This window comes from Drosophila suzukii, unplaced genomic scaffold (assembly GCF_043229965.1).
Source record: "Drosophila suzukii unplaced genomic scaffold, CBGP_Dsuzu_IsoJpt1.0 scf_4, whole genome shotgun sequence".
Taxonomy (NCBI): domain Eukaryota; kingdom Metazoa; phylum Arthropoda; class Insecta; order Diptera; family Drosophilidae; genus Drosophila; species Drosophila suzukii.
Window position 1 is genome coordinate 4,827,157 of NW_027255927.1, and position 24,046 is coordinate 4,851,202.

General features: G+C 43.0%; 1 protein-coding gene and 1 long non-coding RNA gene across 4 annotated transcripts in view; one reads left to right on the top strand and one right to left on the bottom strand.

Annotated features, from left to right (window-relative positions):
• LOC139354873 (uncharacterized) overlaps positions 1-24,046 on the bottom strand; it is a 127,152-nt gene that overhangs the window by 2,032 nt on the left and 101,074 nt on the right. The window contains exons 2-3 of one of the 2 annotated variants that reach the window (XR_011605715.1): positions 9,232-9,566; positions 8,600-9,171 (exon numbers count right to left, since the gene is read on the bottom strand). The exons of the other annotated variant lie outside the window; for it this stretch is intronic. The gene's annotated coding sequence lies outside the window, so the exon portion shown is untranslated. Of the gene's footprint in view, positions 1-8,599; positions 9,172-9,231; positions 9,567-24,046 lie in introns of those variants that run through there. 2 annotated transcript variants of the gene reach the window in all.
• Positions 12,031-12,756, top strand: LOC139354876 (uncharacterized). 2 transcript variants are annotated; one of them, XR_011605719.1, is made up of 3 exons: positions 12,031-12,114; positions 12,185-12,349; positions 12,401-12,756. It is a non-coding gene; the product is annotated as an uncharacterized lncRNA (long non-coding RNA). The 2 variants fall into 2 exon arrangements; XR_011605720.1 differs by having other exon boundaries at positions 12,420-12,756.

Genomic DNA, 24,046 nt, shown 5'->3' on the forward strand with positions numbered 1-24,046 from the left:
TGATGGAATTTATGTCATTTATGAAAAGGACCATGCAAACACTGGTCCAAAACCAGATCATGGTGTTACAGCTGCTTACAGCTAAGCAGTCCAAATAATCGATGGCAAATCTACTAATAACAATGTGGAACGCCAAAGCCGTTTCACGGCACAAACTTGAAGTAACCCAGTTCCTAAATGAAAGTCATATTGACACTATGCTACTGGTAGAGACTTACTCACCAGCAAATAAAACTTTCAAAAAAGAGGCTACACTTTCTACCGCACGGATCATCCGGATGGTAAATGTTTGCAACAAATTACTTGCAGACCAAGTCTATCAAGTTGCAGTCAGGTAACGGAAACCTCTCCATAGCCGCTGTCTACTGCCCGCCTCGCTTTACAATTTCTGAATGATAATTCATGGACTCTTACAACTTACGTGGAGATCGCTTTTTAGCTGCAGGGGACTATAATGCCAAACACACGCACTGGGAATCACGCCTTGTGACTCCCAAAGGATGGCACTTATATAATGCAATCATAAAACCGCGCCACAAATTAGGCTATGTTTCCCCTGCAGCCCAACATTCTGGCCAACAGACCCCAGGCAACATCCAGACTTAATAGACTTTGCTGTGACAAAAAACATTATACGCAATATAATAGCGCCAAAGCGCTTTTGGACCATTGGACCATAAGACCATTCGCCAGTGCTAATAACTCTTCTTCAAAGCACAAAAACTAGAGATCACCCCCACAGGCTCGCACAGGACCAACTGGTTAAAATATAAAAAGTATGTAGGTTCACACATCAAATTAACCCCTCAGTTCAACATCGAAGCGGACATCGACTGCTCTACCGTTGCTCTTGAAGATGGCGATGTTTTTTCAGCGACACTCTGAATTGTTCTTCTTGACAGTTTGAATTGAAACAAGGACTACGCAAACGTAAGCAATGGAACAAAGGGAACATTTAAAATACACAAAATTTGTCGTTTTCAATCTTTATTCTGCGTTTCAATTTTGTGCTGTCTTAGAGCGTCTAAATTTCACAACTATTTTCTTCACATTGCCAGTATGACCAACTCATAACAAATACAACTTCTTTTCTTTTTAACTCAAATAAAAATACCTAAAACAATACATATTTTTCTCAAATTATGTACTAAATCCTTACATCGTCCCTCCCCGTGAATCGTCCTAGGACTCACCACTTAATTGAAGTTTAATTAACTTGGATGTTGGCCGGCGTAGCACGTTATCTTTAGTTTTGACGTCGGCAGAACGAGCTTGCTGATCCTTCCCGACAAACGCCTTTATTACTCTTCCTTTTGAGCGATCCTCCATTGCTTCCTTAGGCAAATAGTGGGTGGGTGTGGTTTTGCATTAGATTTGTTTCATTTTAAAGCCGCGCATTCAGAATGTTTTCCGCTTCTATCAATACTGTCTAAAAAGTCTCAACGCGTGGGTAAATATCACGTAAAGTTTTCATCAACAATCCCTTATGATTCGAATTATCCTTCCCCAACACCCACCGGCGTTAGGTTGAAGTGGACAGTTAAAGATCCAGTTAATACCCTTTTGAGCCGCTTCGTTCGCTATAGTATCGAAATCCAATAAGCTCTCATGATCCTTGAGCTCCTTATTAGCACCGATGAAGTTTGTGCCGTTAACGCTTCGAATAATTACAGGTGTACCCCTACGGTTGACAGATTATAAATGCATCTGTCGAAAGGACTCCAGCTAGTTCAAGATGAGTTTCTCTGCATATCAGGCAAGTAAAGATAACTGCCCAGCGCTTTTTGTGGCGGCGACCGACAGATACGGTTAGTGGACCAAACAAATCCACACCTGTATGTGTAAATGGCCTAACGTAGGGCGTCAGCCGATCAGGTGGCAATTGGTACTCATTGGTCTATGATACATCTAGAGCATTCGAGCGTTACTTTGTTGAGCAATTTCCTGGCATGAGGAATCCAAAACTTTTGACGACTTTCGTTGATTATAACCGTCTGATTTTGATGATAATATTTTAAATAAAAGTATCTCATAATAAGGGTGGGCACTTTTTGATTTGTCGGAAGCAGAAAAGGTCGCCGTCTCGAGTTCGGTAGGTATGATGCCTCATCTACTCGACCCGCGAGGTGTAAAAGTTCATCTGTCTCTATGTAAGGCGAAAGTCCATAAATTGCACTATCCTTTATCAGCACTTAGTTGTTTAGCAATGACGTTATCTCATTGGCGAATGCCTCTTGCTGGACCAGTCTACATATCTCGAATTCGGCATCAGCTAGTTCGTCGGCAGTCATAGATCCTCTCTTGGATGCAAGTTTAAGCCAAATTCTTTTTGCACGCATTACCCAGGCTACAACGCGCTTCAGATTACTGTAAGAAGAGAATCGATTAAGATCTATTACTGAGACTACTACCTCACAACTAAGCATTTTGAGTTCGTAAAATTCCTCTTCCAATGGTTCCGTAGAAGCTATGTCAACCATCTGTGGCCAGTTTGAACGTGGCGATTTCAAGAAGAAGTATCCAAGGACTGTCGTTACATATTTTTGGTAAATTACTCAAACGAGTAGCAGCGTCCGCTGTTTTCAAGGATGACGATTCCCAGTTCTATTGCGTTGATGTAGTACTGGCTAAGATCTCAGCAATTACAAATGGTTTGAGCTTTCATGCTTTCGAAAAAATCCATTGCAGTACTGTTTTGGAATCACTCCAAAACAAGATGTCTTCTATAGGTAGCTTAAGATGTTCTTGTATTAAGCGATTTAACCGAACCCCAAGAATGGCAGCTTGCAGTTCCAAACTAGGAATAGAAACGAGTTTCTTCGGCGCGAAACGCGTTAAGGCAACATCAACTTTGGTCGGACTAAGAACACGTAAATAGGCAACAGCTTCAAAGGCAGCCTGGCTTGCGTCAACAAAAATATGCATTTCCAATTTTTCATAACACTTTCAGTTGGGACAGTATACTCGTGGAATTTTAAAATGGTGCATCTGACACAATTCATGTAACTCTGTTGGTATAGCTTTATCCCAATTTTTACCATAGCTCCTTGTATTCTGTACAAGAATTTTGTGAGGTATATGATAGTCCGCTATCAAGCCAAATGGGTCATATATTGGCATCACCGGCCTAGAAGCTCTCTCTAAGTTGAAACTCGATCTCCATATATTACTTCTTTCGGTATTCGATGAAACTTAGTTTCTAATTGTTAGACATCTTGCTGCGTTTTCCAATACATGCCCAAGACCTTTTCACTGCTGAATTGGTTCTGTAGATAACTTGACTGCTTTTGGAAGTTTAAACCATTCATGACGCTCTGTAATGTGTCGGATTTCGAACAAAAATTACGTAGTTTGAAACCTTCGTAAACATGAACCTCCAAAATTTGTTTACAGATTTCAATGCCTTCTTCCTCTGAAGTAAAACTTATGACGAGATCATCCACTTAATGATGTTCAATAATACCATCTGCTGCTCTTGGAAATTGCTCTCTGCACTCTTCAGCATTGCGATTCTTGACATAATCGGCGCAAAATGGTGAGCTTATGGCGTCAAATGTTAAGGAAGTCATAGCATAATGTCGAATTGGCTGAGTCGAGTCTCCATTTCGCCATAAAAAGCGCTGTGCGTGTTGATCAGTTTCGTGCACCTTTATTTGGGAAAACATTTCCCCGATATCTGCTTTTACAACTATTTTGTTTTGTCTGAACTGCATAAGAATGGCAGCAGCGTCAAAGACATTTTATCTGGCTTGTGTACTGTTTGTACCGCGAAATGGGTTATGTACCATACAAGATTGAAACAGTCACTAATTTCAGAGGTATTAAGTTCTCGAGCGTAGTCCTTCGAGAGATATTTGGCCTCTTCCGTTTTGTATTTTTTAACAAACTCTGAGTTAGCATTCATTTTCCTCTCGATTCCATGTAACCTCTTATCATCCATCTTGTAACTGTTAGTCATAATTACGTTTTCCTTCCGTGGTAATCCTATTGCAAAATGTTTTCCCAATCGAGTTGTTGTTTCGGTCAACACCTTTTTTGCTCTAATACCAAGAACGGATTCTATTGGAGGCAAATTGTTCAATCCAAAATTAACAGATTCCACGAACTCGGTAATTACATCCTGCCATTTGGTCTCTGTTTCCACGAAATATAAGATAAATGTTTCTGTTTTGGGTTCTTGTGACATTTGCTGGCCTGGGCCAGCTACTGAATGTGTAGTTTCTTTTTCCAAAATATTTTTCGGCAACCCTAAGTGTGCGTTGTCAAGCACGATTAGCAAAACTGGCTTGACGTGGGTATAATCCAGGATTGGTAGGTTGGTGAGATGTTCATAGTGATACCTTGAAAAGGACTGTACTGGTAAATCTAGGTTCTTTACAGTTCGTACGCCATTTAGATCGTTATGTACTTCAGCGTGTACACCAGCTATTTCAAGTCTTACTCTTTTAGAAATTTCAATACTCTTTTTGTAATCATACCACTGTAGAGTTAATGGAAATTGTTTACCTTTTAAGCCCAATTGATCTGCGATACTTCCTCCAACAAGGTTACTGCACTTCCGTTGTCAAACATGGCGAATGTTTTCATTTTTCCATTTGATCCATACAAATTAACTGGAATGATTTTAAATACGTATGGAAGTGCGTCTGCAGAGTTTGGATAGCAATTGAGTAAAGGCTTCGAAAAATGCAGCCTGAGACTGTGTGTGTATTCGCGATAAATACTGGCTTCGAGTTGCATGTAAGTAATTGTCTTCCTGAAGTATCCACCACTGCTGGTAATCGACCAACTATTCTTGCAGTAGAGCTTAACCAAGAGGAATAATCGGTGATAGAGGGAGACTCGGCTTTACTCTGTCCGCTCTTGAGCCATTCCATTGTACTGAAAAAGAGTTGTCGAGTCATCAAAACTTCTTTTAAATAGCCGCCATTCCTCAGTATTTCCAGAAAACTTAGGTAGACCATGAAGGACTGCGGTGGATCCCTGAGGCTTTTGAATATTCGCGTACAAAGGTTGACTATGGCATCCGTTGGTGTCAGAATTGTTTACTTCACCCATTCTATGTTTACTCTCATCTTATTACGTATCGCGTACACATTCAAACTGCCTCTATTGTCGATCAGATAAAGATTTAATGTCACGTTGATAACTCTGTATTCCTAAATGTGCATTTCGAATATCATGCTTAATACTTTTTATGTGTGTTCGGAGCGCTGCTAGTATGGCCACAATTTCGGAGTTGTCGGTCGCCTATCTTCTGTTGTGCGATATCAAACATACCCTGTTGTACAATTTTGTTATGTCCTCTCCTACATCTTGATTTGTACTTTCGAGTAAGGTGTCGTGCAAATTTTCCTGATCAGATTCAACACTTAATGCGCAACGGGTTCTGTGTCTACACGTACTTGTGGTTGTATTCAAAACGTCACAAACTTTGCGTTCTTTTTCGCAAAGTTTTGCAGATTTCTGTTGAATTTCACAATGAACAAATTGCCTACGGACAATAACGGCGTCGGGTCTGTAACAGCAGTTGTTCTACCAACACATACAAATATTTTGATCGGTGTCTCTTTTAAACTTGGTTTAAAGTATGCCTACAGACAATAACGGCATTTGGTGTGTGACAGCTATACTTCGAACTTCCTCCAGTTTACACAGATTGCAGATCGCGCTAAAAAATTGAGAACGCTTCACAATTTACAAGACAAAATTGAAAGATATTCAGTCAAATACACAAAAATTGTCGTTATCAATCTTTACTCTGCGTTTAAATTTTGTGCTTTCCTAGCTCGTCTACCTTTCACAACTATTTTCTTCACATTGCCAGTATAACCAGCTCCTAACAAATTAATTAATTTTCTTTTCAATTCAAATAAAAATACCAAAAACAATACATATTTTTCTCAAATTAAATACTAGGTCCTTACAGCTCGAAAGCAACAGATTTGGTTTGATAAGCCACAGCTCAGAACGGTTGGACTCTATGGGAAGAGGGATATAGCCTTTGCATTCAGCCGTTTTAAGTCGCTGTTCCAGTTTTAAGAGGATTCTTGTTCACATAGAGAATCTCTGAAGTGATCAGGTAATCGGCATAAGCAAATCGTATCCGAAGGGAGATTTCGTGCAAATTCAGTTGCTTCGAAAAAAACGAAAAAACAAAGCAAAACTGAATACAATTTGATCGCAAGCAAGTGATCAATCACTGATTCATTGCTATTAGCAAATTAATCAAGGATGAGATTTCCATTCAGGAGAGCGTAGTTAAAATTGAACAGGTACTATTGTAGGCCAATAGTGACCCCACGAGAATTTTCTCAAGTTAGAATCAAGATTGCTTGCTTGCAGTTGAAGAGGGCGGGCGTGTCTCGTGCCAGCTCCGGGAAAGTGCATGAAAGTTGATGAATTTAATGCAAACGAAACACAAAAAATTAACTGGTGAATTTCAAAAAAGCAAAAAGACGCTATAACACAAAAAAATATTTAGGTTTAAACTCACAAAATCAGTGTAATGACTTAAAGAAGAGCATAATTATTTTTTTTGTTATAATAAATAAGTGCCACGCTAAAAAAGCTCAATGAGCAACGAACAAAATAAAGAGCGTCTAAGCTCCGCGAGCCGAAGAAACGGTTACTTCTCGTATGTCTCAACGCGTGATAGCGAAGTGCAAAAAGCGACCCTACTGACGGTCGATAGCCAAAGAGCACGATCTTGCTAACCATGCCTACCTACAGCTGTTCCTACTCCGACGACGTGAAGCTATCAGTGCAAAACCCCCCCACCATCAGATTCGATCGCGGCAGCGGTAAAACTTCTGCATTCGCACTAAATTTATCAGCAACAACTACAGCTACGGTAACAAAACCAACAGCAACCACAGCTACGGCTATTATTTCGGAATCGATTGCGACCGCAGCGCTAAATTTAATGGTAACATAAACCACGAAAACAAATCAAAACCAAAACAAAATTCATCAAGCGGGCACGGACATACAGACCGGATTAGATCGCTGCATCCATATCAAGCGTTAGCTTAGCCCGCAGAACATCGCGGTACAAATACCTGGAGGAAGCTAGGAAAAACTACTACACGTACCAACTTAAAAGCAGAAAGGGCTTGCAAGTGGTACTAAAAGGAATAGAGCTCGACGTAACCCTCCATGAAAGTTATCGATGCTCCCAAAGAACACGATTTTCTGCAAAGAACGTCAGTAACATCATCAACTGGAAAAAGAGCCGAAACCACTCTTCGGGGTCGAGCTGGAGCCAGACAGCAGATTCTTGAAGAAAAATGAAGTGCACCCCATTTATAACCTGCAATACCAAGTAAGAGGAAAGGCCCAGTGCAATGCACAAATTGTCAGAAGTATGGACACACCAGGGCATACTGTTCACTTCGAACCGTCTGTGTAGCTTGTGGAGACTTCCACAAATCGGCAAACTGCCCTGTCAACAAGGAAGACCCCAAAAAGAGTCAGGTAACGAAAACCTCTCCATAGTCGCTGTCTACTGCCCGCCTCCCTTTATAATTTCTGAAGGACTATAATGCCAAACACACGCACGCATTATAGAATGCAATCATAAAACCGAGCAACAAATTAGACTATGTTTCCCCTGGCAGCCCCACAAACTGGTCAACAGACCCCAGGAAACTTCCAGACTTAATAAACTTTTATAACTTACTTGGAGATCGCTTTATAGCTGCAGGGGACTATAATCCCAAGGACACGCACTGGGGATCACGCCTTGAGACTCCCTAAGTCAAAGGAAGGCAACTATATAATGCAATCATAAAACCAAGCAACAGATTAAACTATGTTTTCCCTGGCAGACCCACATACTGGCCAACAGACCTTAGAAAAGTTCCAGACTTAATAGACTTTGCGGTGACATTCCACGCAATATAATAGCGCCAAAGCGCTCTCGGACCTCTCATCAAACCATTCGCCAGTGCTAATAACTCGTTTTCAAAGGCCAGAAACTACAGATCACCCCCACAGGCTGACGTCGCACAGAACCAACTGGTTAAAATATAAAAAGTATGTAGGTTCACACATCAAATTAACCAAGTTCTCGAAACGCCAAGTCGAAAATCACATAAGCTTGTAAAAAAACAGACCGGGTATTCCCTAAACTGTTTAATTGCTGAATTGTTGAAAATTCAACAGAAAATTTCAGCAATTAAAAGAACGACCCTTAAAGTTCCCTGTTGAATTTTCAATTCTAAGATGTCAGCTGTTTGTCAGATTATTAAATTGCCATGCCGTGTTTACCAAATATTATGTTTAAAATTACGAAAAATGCCGAGAATAAGCCAAAAAACCAATCTTTTTGAACTGCTAATAGGCAGTATCCTATCAGATATCCTTTATTCGCATATTTTATACGATTGCAATTCCTCATGTCTTACTTTTAGTCGAAAACAGCACCAACTCTGGTTTTCAGCAGTAAAGTAAAACTCTAAAATACTGAATCGGTTTGCCTGCGTGGACCCATTTTCCGCTGAAGCGAACTGTGAAGTTTTTTTGCTGTCTCTTTCTAGCACGTGTACTTCCTATGGTAGAAAAAGTCGGTGAAGCGGTATTTGGTAGCTGAAACGGAAAACCCTTCTGTGTGAGTAGCAGTGCCAGTCAGTAGCTAGCGGAGCTCGGCCAAAAAGGGGCATTTTTGTATTCATTCGAAGCGAGCTTTTTGAGAAAGTTAGTCCTTGTTCAAGCGGTCGCATTTTGCTAAAACCTTAATACTCAGATCGGCTAAGAGTTTTACAAGTCGAAAAATCTTAATCATTGTAGTGTGACTGAAGTTTTCAAAGTTCCGCGCAATGCATGTGGCATGTTCTTTGTTTGTTGACAAAAGGAAAACAAAGCAATTGGAGGAATTTAAAAAAGAAGAATCTGCTGTTGCACTAAGAAATTGAAAACAAATTGTATGGACTGTTCAACGAATGTTTTTATTCATGTAAATTAGTCTGATGCTGCAGAAAGTCGCCCAACATCCTGGAAATGGCTGGTAATGGCTGTTAATGGATGTCACTTAGCGGTCGGCCTTTTTTCCTCCTCCGTATGGAAGCCAGTGCGCCCTTCAGCTTCGGTTAAGCTGCCAAGTAGCTGGTGGTGGTTGAGTCCAGCGATTCAAAAATGTAGAGCTCGTCGAAGATCGTATTAGCGGTGGCTCTGCAAAAAAAGATATTTATATTAGTGCAACATAACAAAATTCTATCGGCCAGTACATACTTTCTTTGACACGCCTGGTAGCATGTCCATGTAAGGGGCGAATGGGCTTCTCGATTGGATTGCCTCTAGCACTTCCATTCTACTGCGGATTGGCCCTGTTGTGGTTCTACTTCCTGTGGGCCAAGTCCCACAATACTGGGTGCAACAACTTGGATTAAACGTGCTCTTTCATCTGCACTGACCTTCTAGAGGCGTTCTTGGTCTTTTCCTTCCATTTAATAATTTTTTGTTTCCACAACGTTTCTGCACCAACACACCGAAAGTTTAAATTTCAAATTCTTTTCGCAAAAGCTGGTATTTTTTCTGGCATTTCCATAGCTCATCTTAGTACCTCGCTGAAAAACAGATTCCGACTTATCCGTTAATAAAGTTTGATACCGAGTTTACGGACTTAAAAATTATTACGAAATGAGGGTACTAGACTGGTTTTAGCGTTATGGGCTTTTGTGGGTGTTATAGTGGGAGAGACAGCCTGCTGAAACGTGCGCTGGGAAGGAAGCCCACGAATCTGCATGCTTAGTCCCAACATTCTAGCTCTTATTGTATCCCAGATTTTAGCTTTCATACAGAAAGACGCGCATGGCTAGATCGACTCAGCTAGTGATCCTGACCAAGACTATATGTACGGGGATGTCACAGAAATCCCTTCCAACCAAATTTCCCCCCGGAAAGCAAAACTCGGTGTCACATACGTCATTTTTGACGGTTTCTAATTCCCCCGTATTTTTACAGACGTTTTGATAAAATAAACCAACTTAGAAATCCTTGCCAAGAATAAAAATTTATTTACAACACTAATGAAATCTATGAACTATCTACATACCACAATTTTAATAATTACTTCGGGTTATATTTACAAATAAGCATTTTAAAAACCGTCTTAAAAAAATTAGCTAAAAAGACCGTCTGCAAACCGTCCAGCCTTACTGTGGTACCAATTTGCTCGAAGTTTAAAATACCAAATTTCGGTGTAGTTTTCGAAATGTTGTGTTAACGAATTATTTATAGCACGGTACTTAGTACGCTATAGTCGAGTACCCCGACTATCAGATACCCGTTACTCAGCTAAAGGGACCAAAGGAAAATGGAGATATTCAAGCAGCAAAGCGAGATTGAAATGCGCCACCTACCGGCGGTATACAGATTTAAGCGTTATGGGCGTTAGAGTGGGCGTGGCAATTTTTTTTTGCATGAAAATTGTGGGCGTCACAGGTTGGGGCGGTTTGTGGACGTTAAAGTGGGCGTGGAAATTTTTTGGGTCAATCGATAGGTTTTGATGAGAACAATTCAGTTAAAATTGTTATTCTAGCATCAAAACTGTAGGAGCCACAGTTTTCGGCGGCTTGTGGGCGTTAGAGTGGGCGTGGCACATTGCTGAAATAAACTTGCACTGCGTAAGAAGCTCACGAATCTGCACGTCTACAAATCTTAATAGCCTAGCTCTTATAGTTTCCGAGATCTCAGCGTTCATCCGGACAGACAGACAGACGGACATGGCTAGATCGAGTCGGCTAGTAATCCTGATCAAGAATATATGTATATACTTTATGGGGTCGGAAACGCTTCCTTCTGCCTGTTACATACTTTCCGACGAATCTAGTATACCCCTTTACTCTACGAGTAACGGGTATAATAAATCCTTATTCTGTTAAAAATTTCATGTTAAAAGAAGTTGTAGTTATTAGAAAAAAAATTGTACAAAGCATGCCGCCTTTTCAAAAAGGTGGCAGCACCGTCGTGAAAAATGTCCCATATTTTGCCGGATAATAAGAAGAAGAAAACATGTAAGTTAAAGTAAATAATTTTTATTTGTTATTAATTTAAACTAATAAACAATGCTAATTTTTAGGGGTAAACATAGGTCAGCAGCACAAGACGCAATATTCTTGGCAATGATTTACTTGGGGCGACCGTGTTCTTGTGACCACTGCTTGGGAGGACCAGCTGTTTAGGGCTGCAGTATGTAGCCTGGCGGGTATTTCAAATTTTTCATTTTTTTTCTTTTGTTTTGTACAGTATGCGTTTTAAACAGGTATTCCTTTTGTAATTATGCAAAAAAAAAAACATAAATTAAGTTTAAAACTTACTGGAAAATGGTCAAAATAAGTAAAAAAAATTCGATAATTATTCAATATTCGATATTTAGTGTATGTATCCAATCCTGGTCATTTTTCGGTAATTTTTCCGAAAAAAGGAACTCGCTCTAATTTCTGTGACACCTACGGTTTTGATGGGTTGGTTTCCAAGCCAACCGTACCCAAATCCGTCTCCGGTTTCAGTGACACCACTGAAAGGGTCGGAAAAGTTTCCTTCTACCTGTTAAATACTTTCCGACGATTCTAGTATACCCTTTAACTCTACGAGTAACGGGTAAAAAAATACCGTCTGCATGAACACCTATCGGTCCTGTTCTAGTATTCACTTCTGAAAGATTCACTCGGATTCGATTTTCCCGGACCTAATATTTTTTCAAATTCTTTGATGTTTAATGTTCATAATTGCATATTACGTTTCATTAAAAATGAAATAAATTGTATATTGAATTATTATTAATTATTTTCTATCTACATCGAAAACCCTGCCAGTTCTAATAGCTTCTGCACACAGCGACAAATAGAGAAACGCTTAAGCGAACCTTATTCGAAGATAAGAAAAAAATTGAAGACTACCCTTCAGTTCTGCAGTAGGGACGCGGTGACATGTCGGAAAGCAAAAAGCTTTGTTGTTTCTTTTTTTGTGCCTTAAACGCAGTGCCGCTGTTGGGGTTGTGAGTACTCCAACCCTGCCCACACACACGCAACAATATATAAACAGATGTTTGTACTTTACAACACTTCACGCTCCAACAGCTGTCTTACTGCTGGGCCAAAACATTGACGAAATGTACACTACTATAAGACTAACAAAACACGCGATTATCACAAAACTAACTCCCCCACTTGTTCCCTTCTAGGTAACAGGACACCATTGGATATATTGTGGGCCTTTTGGGGCAAGCCCAAAGCCTCTGCGCTCCAACCCAACCGTAGCAGCCGTAGATGTCTCCGACTGCCCCTTGGACCGGTCACCGTAGGATACTTTAAGACTGACTACATGTTGCCTCCCATCATAAACATAGGTATACTCCATATTCATATTATTACAGTTTATTCACTTAGCTTATTTACAGAATTTTTTTTCCCACACAGGGAATTGTATGGACGGATAGAATGTCTGTTTCCTTCTTTTCGGTCCCTACCTAAAAAAGCTCTCTTAAGTGGATCCCCGACTTGATGATAATACGCGAACTATTTGGCGCGGTCGCTGGAGAGGATTTCCCGTAGAATAAGCAAGTGTCCGGTTAAATTGCGTTTATGTTTGTTTTTGTGTTTTTTTGTTCGTTTTTGATTATTTGTTCTTCTGCTTTGATGGTTTAAATCCTAAGCCTCGCCCGTAAGGAGCGATAAGTGAAAAAAATTAAATTGATACAAATATGAAAACACTCGCCGTGAGTTGTTCAAATACGGCAATAAATAAATTTATTTAAATTAGTGATATAAATAATCGTGCAATAAATAGGTTAATTTTTAAGAGTAATTAAAATCCCCTCCCCAACAAATATAATACGAAACAAGGAAGAACGCTATAGTCGAGTACCTCGACTATCAGATACCCGTTACTCAGCTAAAGGGACCAAAGGGAAATGGAGATATGCAAGCAGCAAATCGAGATTTAAATACGCCACCTACCGGCGGTAGACAGATTTAAGCGTTATGGGCGTTAGAGTGGGCGTGGCAAAATTTTTTTTGGATCAATCGATAGGTATTGACGAGACCAATACATTTCAGTTTAAATTTTTTATCTAGCATGAAAACTGTGGCCGTCACAGGTTTGGGCGGTTTGTGGCCGTTAGAGTGGGCGTGGCCATTTTTTTCGGATCACTCGATAGGTATTGATGAGAAGAATACACTTATGTTAAAATTTTTATTCTAGCATCAAAACTGTAGGAGCCACAGTTTTGGGCGGTTTGTGGGCGTAAGAGTGGGCGTGGCACATTGCTGAAACAAACTTGCGCTGCGTAAGAAGCTCAGGAATCTGCACGCCAAATCTCAATAGCCTAGCTCCCATAGTTTCCGAGATCTCAGCGTTCATCCGGACGGACAGACAGACGGACAGACGGACATGGCTAGATCGACTCGGCTAGTGATCCTGATCAAGAATATATATACTTTATGGGGTCGGAAACGCTTCCTTCTGCCTGTTTTACATACTTTCCGACGAATCTAGTATACCCTTTTACTCTACGAGTAACGGGTATAAAAAATATAAATATATGAATATACACGGACGTATGTATGTGTATGTGTAATTTCCTGGAAGCGTCACTCTATTTCACCAGAATCCACATTCCATATATTTCCCTCTCGAAGTCGTTCTATGGTCTTCTTGCAGCGTGTAATATGTGCTCGGCACAATAGTATATCTCACTTCAAATTTTACAGAAAGAGAGAGTGCGATAATAGTGTTACCAGTTACGGTAGTGAGCAGAATACTTTTGCTTATACGACATTCTCATCGATATGAAGTAATGTCATTTTCATAATTATATTATATTATAAAAATAGCTAAATTAATGAACGACACAACATAAATATAAAAGAATTATTCCGCGCTAGGCCGCCGATCTTTTCCAGCTCCGGTTAGTGACGTAACTATATCACGTGCTGTTACGCTCGATCGAGTCACTCCACCGAATTCTGGACAGGATTATGCCTCTTCCCGGAGTAAATTCTCCAAGCGCGAGGACAACTTCAAGCAGGCACGACTGTTTCCTCCAAGTGGCTGTCTGGCGGCTGGAGGTACCGGATCCGCCGATTACGTAACCTTCGGCTGAGAAACCGGGGTTGCTCCAAAAAAAACGTGGCCAGGCCCTAACTAGTGGAACCTGGCCACTAACTTCCTCGTCTCCTATCGTCTGGCCGTTGGGTCTTGCCCAGTCCGGCTTCGGAAACCGTTTTATGGCGTCGGCGACCGGCGAAAGCTTTCAATGAGCGGGATCACTCATTTTTAATTGACGGCACTGCGTTTGAAATTTTGATTGAAAATGTCTTGGAGCTGATGGACACTTGAACACCGCGACTGCTGTAAGGAGGTTGCTATTTGAATGAACCCGCTGCGACTGCGCGCTGCCGACACCAAATCTGAACTGATCTAGTGTCGGCCATTTTCCTTCCGCCAACCCATGCAAATTACGAACCTCTGTTCTCTGCATTCTGGGTCAACGTCCCTATAACCTACATTCGTCCGGTTTGAATTTGAATTCGCCCCAAACCGACTCCAGTTTTCACGTTGCCCATCACCAGACCCTAAACCCACTTTGCATCCCTGGTTTTCCCGATTAATCGATTACTGAGGGATGGCGACATAACAACCGGATGCTTGTTTTTCCGAAACGCTTGTAAAATATATAAGACAACCCTCCTAAGGACATCTACCAAACATCTGGACTTTCTGAACTACCCTGAAAACACGGAGGATCATTTTGGGACATAAGGACAAGGCCCAACGAGGGATCACACCCACATACAATACCGATCAGCTTGTTGAGATGTCTTCTTCTTCCCAAGCTGGACATCGGATTGTGTTTGTTTTGGTTTTGGGTGAATGGCCACTAATGGACTTGGAACCTCGTCGCGGGAGCCAGGCGAATACATAATCGCAGCAAGCTTATCTTACTGACACCTTCTCCTTCATTGCTCGTCGTGGGTCGCTTGTAGTTCCGTTCTTACTCCTTCAAATCCTTCGCGTGATATATTCCCCTAGGTTTCCCTTGAACGGAGATACTCCAGTAGAATTGCATTTAAAACATACTGGTTGACTCTTTCTTTGATTAAGGCGAGTAAACAGCGGTCCGAATGTGTTTAACTCCATATTCCTTCAGAAATTCCGAGAACTGCTTGGAAACAAATTGTTTCCCGTTGTCGGAGTGTAACAACTCAGAAACCCCAAACTTGTTAAACACCTCCTGCCTTAAAGATCAAATTACTCCTGCAGAGGTTGCTTCTCGCATGCCCTTAAGCAGTGTGAACTTCGAGAAATGATCAACTACTATGAACACATATGAATTCACTTCTCGAGACCTTGAATTCTTTTCCAGAAAATCAATGTATATTTTCTAGAATGGTCAAGTGTAACCACTTCCGCACTAATCTCGGGTTAAGGGCCGCAATTCGTTGGCTTGGTTTCTTTGCACAATACAATCGTACAATCCTTAACATAAGCTAGGACTTGGCTTACCATCTCCAGCCAGTGAAATCTCTGACGCAGCCAACTCAATGTTTTCGCCATTCCACCATGAGCTCTATTTTTCGGGCTATGCGCTTGCTCTATCAGAGTGATTGTGAGGCTAGCCGGTATGCACAGTTCCCAGGAGTATTCCCCTAGTTCGGGCTTATCATCTCTCGTTTAGACCGCAGAAACACATAATTTCCGTCCACAACGAGATCTGGGAAACGTTCTTCATGGGCCGATACCTCCTTCCTAAGCTCAGCGTACTCTGGAGACTCGAATTCTGTCGTCTCGAACCCCAGCAAGGGTCCGAAGTCATTTAACTCTATCATCCTGGAAAGAGTGTCAGCCACTACATTTTCATAGATCGAAGCTTTAATGACCAACAAGCAAGCCGCCCGTCCACGTCCTTCAATGACATTAACCACTTTAGGTTGGCGTGGACTGTTATAATAGTAAAGGGCATCATTTCGACATACGGTCTAAATCTCTGTGACCATCCAGCTGGAATAACACCGCCCCAACTCCCGTGTCGGACACATCGCACTGTACGTAAAAACGCCGTGAGAAATCTTTCAAGGTTTCTATGGCTGGCAGAGCCGCGGGGCTTAGGTGGAATTTCCCGCTCTTCTTCAAGGTATCTGTAAGAGGAGCTGGAATTTCTGCGAAATTACGGATGAACCTGCTGTACCATCCTGCTGTACCCAACAAACTACAAGCCTCCCGCGGATTACTGGGATTATTTAGCTTTTGAATACCTTCTACCTTCTTGGGATCTCTTCTAAATTCCCCTCCGCCAATTATGAAACGCAAATAGCGCAATTCCTTGAAGCAGAAATGTGACTTTTGCAACCCAATTTTGAGTCCTGCTGCCTTCAATCATAATCCTACTTCTTTTAAAATGGACAGTGTGGTTCAAAGTCTGGGGTTACTATGAGTAGATCGTCAAGATAAACAAAGACTTTCTCCCGTAGTTTGGATGGGATGACCTTATCCATCAAACAACACACGTACAAGGGCCTTCCCGGGACAGTAAGTGCAGTGATCGGTCGACTCTCTTCCTCCAGCTCGATTTGCCAGTAAGCATGTTTCAGGTCGACGCTGCTGATAAATATGGTTGAGGCAATTCTGCTTAGGATTCCATCAATGTTTTGAATCGAATACGCGTCCTTCTTTGTCACCTTGTTCACCCTGCGCGCGTCCAAGCAAAGCCTATTTTTCCCAGGTTTTATGACCAACGTCATGTTCCAAGCACTCTCACTTTCCTCGATGACATTTAGTCGCAACATCTCATCCACTTCAGCATAGACCGCCGCGTGTTTCGCCGGAGACATCGGATAGTGCCTTGACTTCACCGGTGCAGCTCCTTCTTCAGATTCTATCCTGTGCTTTAGAAGTTTAGTTCGTCCCAATCCAATCTTTTCGTAAGAAAGAACAACTCGGACTTTACCAAGTCGGGATTCCTGGGACCCCGATAGTTGATGACGCTCGGGTTCGGCAGTTGTAACTTGAAATAGTTCCGTAACAATATCGAACTTCTTCCAAAAGTCTACCCCCAAATATACTTGCCCTTGGATCGGCGTTGGTATACTTAAGGGATTCTATTTTCGATATCGTGTGCTGGACCTCCTGCCTTTCCATTTTCCTATCTTAAAGCGCTGCCTAGCCTTGTGAATCCATCTGGTTACAGCTGTCAATTCCTCCAGTTGGTGGTCCTTAAAAATGCGTTCCCAAGCCTCCTTGTGTCGCCGTAATCTCTCCTCCAGTGGTATAGCCAGTCTGTCTTGCCATTCCACCCTTGATCCTGCGTTTACTTCGCACGACTCTGGGTCATTGGGGTTACACCGACCGACTCCCGTCCGGAACGGAACTCCTCTGGGTTCATCGCGTTCCCCTTCGAGTTTCCCAGACTTCAGAAGTAGGACGTTTGCGGTGTTTCACATTGCTTATAGACGCGCCCGACTTGTTTGCAGTTCCAACATACAACGGCTTTCCGCTGGCTAACAGATAGGATGGCCTCTACTAGTCCTTCTTCGCTTTCGTCTTTGACTACTATCTGAAAATTCTGGTCTGGAATGCTGCTGCACTGGACTTCGTCTACCCTCTGTCCTCGAAATTCCTGTCGTCTGGGTGGTACCGCTCGTGGTGTCTGTCTGGCTCGTCCCACTTCCTCCGCGAAAGCTCTTTCAGCGTCTCGTGATTCGTCCCTGAGATGCTCCAAGGTGTATGCCCGGATCGGAAACACGTACTGCTTCAATGGCTCGCACAGATTACGCTTGGCGGTCTTGATCATCCATTCTTCCGTAATTGGTAACCGCACCGCAGCCCGCAGTCATCGCATCGTGTTGAAGAACGAATCCATAGACTCTCCTGGCATTTGCCTCCGCTCGCTCAGGTCCTGGATCCTCTCATAGTCGCATCTAGTGTCGCTATACTGACGCTCAATGGCTGACCGCAAATCCACTTAGGTTGCTATGTTATTGGTACGGATCAGCAGTCAATGCCATTCCGCCGCACCGTCGACCACCAGGCAGTGAAAGTATCGGATAAGATCCGCCCAAGGCGTCCCATAATGCTGCCTGAAGTGCTCGACTCGGAATATAAATTCTTCCGCGCTGATCCCATCGGAGTTGGCAGAGAACTGTATCCCCCATTTGTGCACTGGGACACAGTGTCCACGTTGAGAATACCCATAGCCCTCATGATTCCGCCGAACAGCTCCGACGGCCTTCCGTGTCTCTTGGTTGATTGCTTCCACTGGAAGAGGAACCTAGTCGGAAGTGCATACTTTCCTGTTGAAGATTCTGCTGATAATTCGACAGACCGATTTGCAGACGTTGTCTAGAAGGGCCAGGACTTGCTTCCGGGTCATTTCTGAATCGTTTTTGTGTTGTCGGCTGATCCCCAGGTTGACGACTTCCTAAATGACCGATTTGCTGACGTTGTCTAGTAGGGCCAGGATTTGCTTCCGGGTCCTCCTTCCGACCTATCTCACCAACTACCACAAAGTTCCTCACATCGCTACCATGGCCCTGGTTGTCGGCTCCCTCTGTTCTCCCTCCCTATACTGTTCTTGGATCGGATCTAGCTGGATGTGTGAAAAAGTCGGTATTGGAGTGGAGTTGTCGCCAAGCTCCAATCTTTTTGGGTTTCCCACCCGGTTTAGAGTGTGAAACGGCGTTGGTTGCAGTGGAGGATTTTAATTTGATTATTTATTTCTTCAAATATAATTAATTCGGAATTTTTCTTTCAGGAAACAGAAGGGGAAAGATCTACTATAAACTATACCATCCTACACGGTGAACAGATCTGCGGCGCTATTCCTCTAATGCACTGTCCAGGACCTTAGAAAATGATAACAACATGACAACAACAGAACAATGACAGCGTCGACTCTTTCCAACTTCGACTCCAACCCTGCCCACACACACGCAACAATAAGCAAACAGATGTTTGTACTTTACAACACTTCACGCTGCAACAGCTGTTTTACTGCTGGGCCAAAACATTGACGAAATGTGCACTACTATAAGACTAACAAAACACGCGATTATCACAAAACTAACTCCCCCACTTGTTCCCTTCTAGGTAACAGGACACCATTGGATATATTGTGGTCTTTTGGGGGCAAGCCCAAAGCCTCTGCGCTCCAACCCGACCGTAGCAGCCGTAGATGTCTCCGACTGCCCCTTGGACCAGTCACCGTAGGATACTTTAAGACTTGCCTCCCATCTGAAACATAGGTATACTCCATATTCATATTATTACAGTTTATTCATTTAGCTTATTTACAGAATTTTTTTTCCCACACAGGGAATTGTATGGACGGATAGAATGTCTGTTTTCTTCTTTTCGGTCCCTACCTAAAAAAGCTCTCTTAAGTGGATCCCCGACTTGATGATAATACGCGAACTATTTGACGCGGTCGCTGGAGAGGATTCCCCGTGGGATAAACAAGTGTCCCGCGATACAATTGCGGTAATTTTTGTTTTTTTGTTCGTTTTTGATTATTTGTTCTTCGGCTTTGATGATTTAAATCCTAAGCCTCGCCCGTAAGGAGCGATAAGAGATAAATAATAAATAGATACAAGTATGAAAACACTCGCCGTGAGTTGTTCAAATACGGCAATAAATAAATTGATTTAAATTAGTGATATAAATAATCGTGCAATAAATAGGTTAATTTTTAAGAGTAATTAAAATCCCCTCCCCAACAAATATAATACGAAAAAAATATAAATATAAGAATATACACGGACGTATGTATGTGTATGTGTAATTTCCTGGAAGCGTCACTCTATTTCACCAGATCCACATTCCATATATTTCCTTCTCGAAGTCGTTCTATGGTCTTCTTGCAGCGTGTAATATGTGCTCGGCACAATAGTATATCTCACTTCAAATTTTACAGAAAGAGAGAGAGCGATAATAGTGTTACCAGTTACGGTAGTGAGCAGAATACTTTTGCTTATACGACATTCTCATCGATATGAAGTAATGCCATTTTCATAATTATATTATATTATAAAAATAGCTAAATTAATGAACGACACAACATAAATATAAAAGAATTATTCCGCGCTAGGCCGCCGATCTTTTCCAGCTCCGGTTAGTGACGTAACTATATCACGTGCTGTTACGCTCGATCGAGTCACTCCACCGAATTCTGGACAGGATTATGCCTCTTCCCGGAGTAAATTCTCAAAGCGCGAGGACAACTTCAAGCAGGCACGACTGTTTCCTCCAAGTGGCTGTCTGGCGGCTGGAGGTACCGGATCCGCCGATTATGTAACCTTCGGCTGAGAAACCGGGGTTGCTCCAAAAAAAACGTGGCCAGGCCCTAACTAGTGGAACCTGGCCACTAACTTCCTCGTCTCCTATCGTCTGGCCGTTGGGTCTTGCCCAGTCCGGCTTCGGAAACCGTTTTATGGCGTCGGCGACCGGCGAAAGCTTTCAATGAGCGGGATCACTCATTTTTAATTGACGGCACTGCGTTTGAAATTTTAATTGAAAATGTCTTGGAGCTGATGGACACTTGAACACCGCGACTGCTGTAAGGAGGTTGCTATTTGAATGAACCCGCTGCGACTGCGCGCTGCCGACACCAAATCTGAACTGATCTAGTGTCGGCCATTTTCCTTCCGCCAACCCATGCAAATTACGAACCTCTGTTCTCTGCATTCTGGGTCAACGTCCCTATAACCTACATTCGTCCGGTTTGAATTTGAATTCGCCCCAAACCGACTCCAGTTTTCACGTTGCCCATCACCAGACCCTAAACCCACTTTGCATCCCTGGTTTTCCCGATTAATCGATTACTGAGGGATGGCGACATAACAACCGGATGCTTGTTTTTCCGAAACGCTAGTAAAATATATAAGACACCCCTCCTAAGGACATCTACCAAACATCTGGACTTTCTGAACTACCCTGAAAACACGGAGGATCATTTTGGGACATAAGGACAAGGCCCAACGAGGGATCACACCCACATACAATACCGATCAGCTTGTTGAGATGTCTTCTTCTTCCCAAGCTGGACATCGGATTGTGTTTGTTTTGGTTTTGGGTGAATGGCCACTAATGGACTTGGAACCTCGTCGCGGGAGCCAGGCGAATACATAATCGCAGCAAGCTTATCTTACTGACACCTTCTCCTTCATTGCTCGTCGTGGGTCGCTTGTAGTTCCGTTCTTACTCCTTCAAATCCTTCGCGTGATATATTCCCCTAGGTTTCCCTTGAACGGAGATACTCCAGTAGAATTTCATTTAGAACATACTGGTTGACTCTTTCTTTGATTAAGGCGAGTAAACAGCGGTCCGAATGTGTTTAACTCCATATTCCTTCAGAAATTCCGAGAACTGCTTGGAAACAAATTGTTTCCCGTTGTCGGAGTGTAACAACTCAGAAACCCCAAACTTGTTAAACACCTCCTGCCTTAAAGATCAAATTACTCCTGCAGAGGTTGCTTCCCGCATGCCCTTAAGCAGTGTGAACTTCGAGAAATGATCAACTACTATGAACACATATGAATTCACTTCTCGAGACCTTGAATTCTTTTCCAGAAAATCAATGTATATTTTCTAGAATGGTCAAGTGTAACCACTTCCGCACTAATCTCGGGTTAAGGGCCGCAATTCGTTGGCTTGGTTTCTTTGCTCAATACAATCGTACAATCCTTAACATAAGCTAGGACTTGGCTTACCATCTCCAGCCAGTGAAATCTCTGACGCAGCCAACTCAATGTTTTCGCCATTCCACCATGAGCTCTATTTTTCGGGCTATGCGCTTGCTCTATCAGAGTGATTGTGAGGCTAGCCGGTATCCACAGTTCCCAGGAGTATTCCCCTAGTTCGGGCTTATCATCTTCTCGTTTAGACTGCAGAAACACATAATTTCCGTCCACAACGAGATCTGGGAAACGTTCTTCATGGGCCGATACCTCCTTCCTAAGCTCAGCGTACTCTGGAGACTCGAATTCTGTCGTCTCGAACCCCAGCAAGGGTCCGAAGTCATTTGACTCTATCATCCTGGAAAGAGTGTCAGCCACTACATTTTCATAGATCGAAGCTTTAATGACCAACATGCAAGCCGCCCGTCCACGTCCTTCAATGACATTAACCACTTTAGGCTGGCGTGGTCTGTTATAATAGTAAAGGGCATCATTTCGACATACGGTCTAAATCTCTGTGACCATCCAGCTGGAATAACACCGCCCCAACTCCCGTGTCGGACACATCGCACTGTATGTAAAAACGCCGTGAGAAATCTTTCAAGGTTTCTATGGCTGGCAGAGCCGCGGGGCTTAGGTGGAATTTCCCGCTCTTCTTCAAGGTATCTGTAAGAGGGGCTGGAATTTCTGCGAAATTACGGATGAACCTGCTGTACCATCCTGCTGTACCCAACAAACTACAAGCCTCCCGCGGATTACTGGGATTATTTAGCTTTTGAATACCTTCTACCTTCTTGGGATCTCTTCTAAATTCCCCTCCGCCAATTATGAAACGCAAATAGCGCAATTCCTTGAAGCAGAAATGTGACTTTTGCAACCCAATTTTGAGTCCTGCTGCCTTCAATCATAATCCTACTTCTTTTAAAATGGACAGTGTGGTTCAAAGTCTGGGGTTACTATGAGTAGATCGTCAAGATAAACAAAGACTTTCTCCCGTAGTTTGGATGGGATGACCTTATCCATCAAACAACACACGTACAAGGGCCTTCCCGGGACAGTAAATGCAGTGATCGGTCGACTCTCTTCCTCCAGCTCGATTTGCCAGTAAGCATGTTTCAGGTCGACGCTGTTGATAAATATGGTTGAGGCAATTCTGCTTAGGATTCCATCAATGTTTTGAATCGGATACGCGTCCTTCTTTGTCACCTTGTTCACCCTGCGCGCGTCCAAGCAAAGCCTATTTTTCCCAGGTTTTATGACCAACGTCATGTTCCAAGCACTCTCACTTTCCTCGATGACATTTAGTCGCAACATCTCATCCACTTCAGCATAGACCGCCGCGTGTTTCGCCGGAGACATCGGATAGTGCCTTGACTTCACCGGTGCAGCTCCTTCTTCAGATTCTATCCTGTGCTTTAGAAGTTTAGTTCGTCCCAATCCAATCTTTTCGTAAGAAAGAACAACTCGGACTTTACCAAGTCGGGATTCCTGGGACCCCGATAGTTGATGACGCTCGAGTTCGGCAGTTGTAACTTGAAATAGTTCCGTAACAATATCGAACTTCTTCCAAAAGTCTACCCCCAAATATACTTGCCCTTGGATCGGCGTTGGTATACTTAAGGGATTCTAGCCTAGCCTTGTGAATCCGTCTGGTTACAGCTGTCAATTCCTCCAGTTGGTGGTCCTTAAAAATGCGTTCCCAAGCCTCCTTGTGTCGCCGTAATCTCTCCTCCAGTGGTATAGCCAGTCTGTCTTGCCATTCCACCCTTGATCCTGCGTTTACTTCGCACGACTCTGGGTCATTGGGGTTACACCGACCGACTCCCGTCCGGAACGGAACTCCTCTGGGTTCATCGCGTTCCCCTTCGAGTTTCCCAGACTTCAGAAGTAGGACGTTTGCGGTGTTTCACATTGCTTATAGACGCGCCCGACTTGTTTGCAGTTCCAACATACAACGGCTTTCCGCTGGCTAACAGATTGGATGGCCTCTACTAGTCCTTCTTCGCTTTCGTCTTTGACTACTATCTGAAAATTCTGGTCTGGAATGCTGCTGCACTGGACTTCGTCTACCCTCTGTCCTCGAAATTCCTGTCGTCTGGGTGGTACCGCTCGTGGTGTCTGTCTGGCTCGTCCCACTTCCTCCGCGAAAGCTCTTTCAGCGTCTCGTGATTCGTCCCTGAGATGCTCCAAGGTGTATGCCCGGATCGGAAACACGTACTGCTTCAATGGCTCGCACAGATTACGCTTGGCGGTCTTGATCATCCATTCTTCCGTAATTGGTAACCGCACCGCAGCCCGCAGTCATCGCATCGTGTTGAAGAACGAATCCATAGACTCTCCTGGCATTTGCCTCCGCTCGCTCAGGTCCTGGATCC